General features: G+C 45.1%; 1 pseudogene; it reads right to left on the bottom strand.

Annotated features, from left to right (window-relative positions):
- Window positions 1-446: 446 nt before the first annotated feature.
- Window positions 447-1,731, bottom strand: LOC123490656 (annotated as a pseudogene).
- Between the last annotated feature and the right edge of the window lie 941 nt (window positions 1,732-2,672).

The raw sequence follows: 2,672 nt of genomic DNA, 5'->3' as shown, positions 1-2,672 counted from the left end.
TCACTAGCTCTGTAGCTCAACTATTTATTTAGTAAAACATGGAATACTGGAATTATAACATCAATTGGTAATATAAAACATGGACTGGATTTTTTCACAACAGTCTCTGTACCAGAGACAGAGGATATAAACTTGAATGTATTATTATCAGTCAAATACTATCAATACCACCTCCCAACTTACAAATCACATTGTTAATTTAATATTGAAAGTGAAAGTACAATCAGAATATGAAGGTAAGTCAAGATTTCCCTTTAATGTAAATAATCATTAGGACATAAATCACCAGGACATTTAAAAGTTATTTATCCCAACAAAACCACCTCTATCTAGGATGACATTTAAATGGATAAAACAGAGATGGCGCCATAAAAGTTCCATTTGAGTGGTCTCCAGAGATAACAAATACAGGTTCGGAACGTTCAGAGCACACAAAGTAATTTGCGTTAGTGTATTTCTTCCAGGGCCTTATGTCTAAGGTGCTCCTCCAGACATCTGATAGCAATGGGGTCTGTGTCTGTGTCAAACTTGTTGGCAAAGAGGTGGTGCTGCTGCAGCATCCACTGCAGGTCTCCGGCCCCGTATACACACACTGATCTAACATAGATACCATGGCACGGAGGATACACTGCAGAGCTGGAGTCCTCTTCCCCCTCATGCCACGGCCACTTCACCAGCCTGGTGATTGCGTGCATGTCCGTCATGTCAAACTTGGGGCTGGGGCGCATGGAGCCGGGCACGCCGGGAAGCCTCTGGATGGTGGCCCACAGGAACTCATCGGGACTCCAAGTGTCATTAGCCCACTGAATGAGAGCCAGCACCTTGCTGTCCTCCAGCACAGCACGCACAAAGCCCCTATTCACCACAATGTACGCCCCACCTGAAAAGATGTGTATACCGAAGGGCGGAGGAGCTTTGTCCTGCTCTGTTCGTTGAAGTTTGCCATCAACAACCTGGTGCACTTTCTTCCAGCGCGACTTCTTACCGCTGGGCATGACCTCCGACTCCATGCTGTTGCCCCCCGCCAGCGCCCGCAGGCTGCGCACCATCTCCAGGTTGGTCTTGATGGGGAAGTCCTGGCCACAGAGGTTGATGAAATACTTCCATAACGGACTAGCCCTGTACAGATCACTCATACAGTTGATATCAGCCTGGACACGGCTCCAGCTTGCGTACACCACACTGACCGGATGGCTGGCCAAGAACACATTTTCAAAGCAGGATGTGATGGCTATGATGGCAGCAAGGACGGATGCTTTGGCCTTCATATCCACATGGATGCAGTAAAAGTTTTGTGGGGCATAGATGGCCCTAAGCAGCCTCTCGAGTTCTGCACCTTGTGGTGGACGACCAGCGAGAAGGCCAGGGGAAAGTCCTCTTCCTCACGACTCAGGTGGAACTCCAGGTACTTGCGCGTAGACCTGAACCTCTGACAGTCCCGGTCAGCTCCAGGTAGTGCTCGTCCGGGATCCGCGTGCTGTTGAGGAAGCTGCTTGTAATTGACAGGACCTTGCGTGCTCGATGGCCATCATGTCTCCCTTGCAGGATGGCACTGCAGTCACTGTCATCCTGCGGGATGTGATTGGCGTCCGAGTACTCCAGCCGGCTGTAGCCATAGTCGTACAGGCTCACCTGAACAGGACCGTGTTTGATAAGCATCCAACCCACAATGAATACCAACGTCACACTCAGCAGAAGCTTTGAGAGTCTCCTGCCTCTCCTCAATGCCATCTAAGGGGCAATGAAATAACACGATTTCTACCGGGTAGTTTTTAGTATCACTATTCCAGGTGGATATCTAATGAAGTTAACTTAATCACCCTGTCTCTATTCAGTGCGAGTGTCTAACGACATCAGTCCTCCAAGCTTGGGACGTCATTGTGGTATAAGCTTTGTGTTTGACAACATCTCACTATTCCAGTTGAGCATGTTTATAATTACAGGCCTGTGACGAACTAAAGAAAGAACTCGAGAACTATCTATCTTTTGTTATTTTGTGAATCAAGCACATACCTGACCATGTATAAAGTTGTTAAACTAGTTATGCATATACAGTATTTCACAACATGTTCAACTATGAAGAAATGTGTCAAATAAAATGACAGGCAGCACTTTATTTCACAGTTGTCATGAACTGTTAATCCTTACATCCCTAGGTCATCTACACCTACAGTTGCGGTCAAATACAGTATATTGGCAACCTTGCACAATTCAGTGTTTCTTCTAAAATAAGTAGAAATTGATTAAACTTTGGGTTCACGCGTGTTTTTGTTTAATTTACAACTTCACAGGACCAAGCAGAAAAATCAAAACTGAAATGGACATTTTTCACTTCAAAGTCAAAAAATGGCCTGGACTAAATTATAAAAAATAAAATGTTTTGTGAGAGGCAAGTTCTCGCTTACAGTGTAATTTATCTCACCTGTGGTAAGTTTCCAGGTAACTACAGGGTAGAAATAGCCATTCAACCAGTTTTGAAAATAGAAAACTTAACATTCTGCTCCTTTGCACTCCATTGTGCGGGTGCCGATAGTTTGACCCGCATCTGTATATTTGATAATAGGCCTATATTCTCAAATATACGGCAGATAGCCTAGCTTGGTTAGAGCATTGGTCCAGTAACCAAAAGGTTGCTAGTTCGAATCCTGAGTCGGGGGGAAATCTGTTGATGT

Source organism: Coregonus clupeaformis, unplaced genomic scaffold (assembly GCF_020615455.1).
Source record: "Coregonus clupeaformis isolate EN_2021a unplaced genomic scaffold, ASM2061545v1 scaf4303, whole genome shotgun sequence".
NCBI lineage: Eukaryota > Metazoa > Chordata > Actinopteri > Salmoniformes > Salmonidae > Coregonus > Coregonus clupeaformis.
This window is presented reverse-complemented; position numbering and strand designations above follow the sequence as displayed.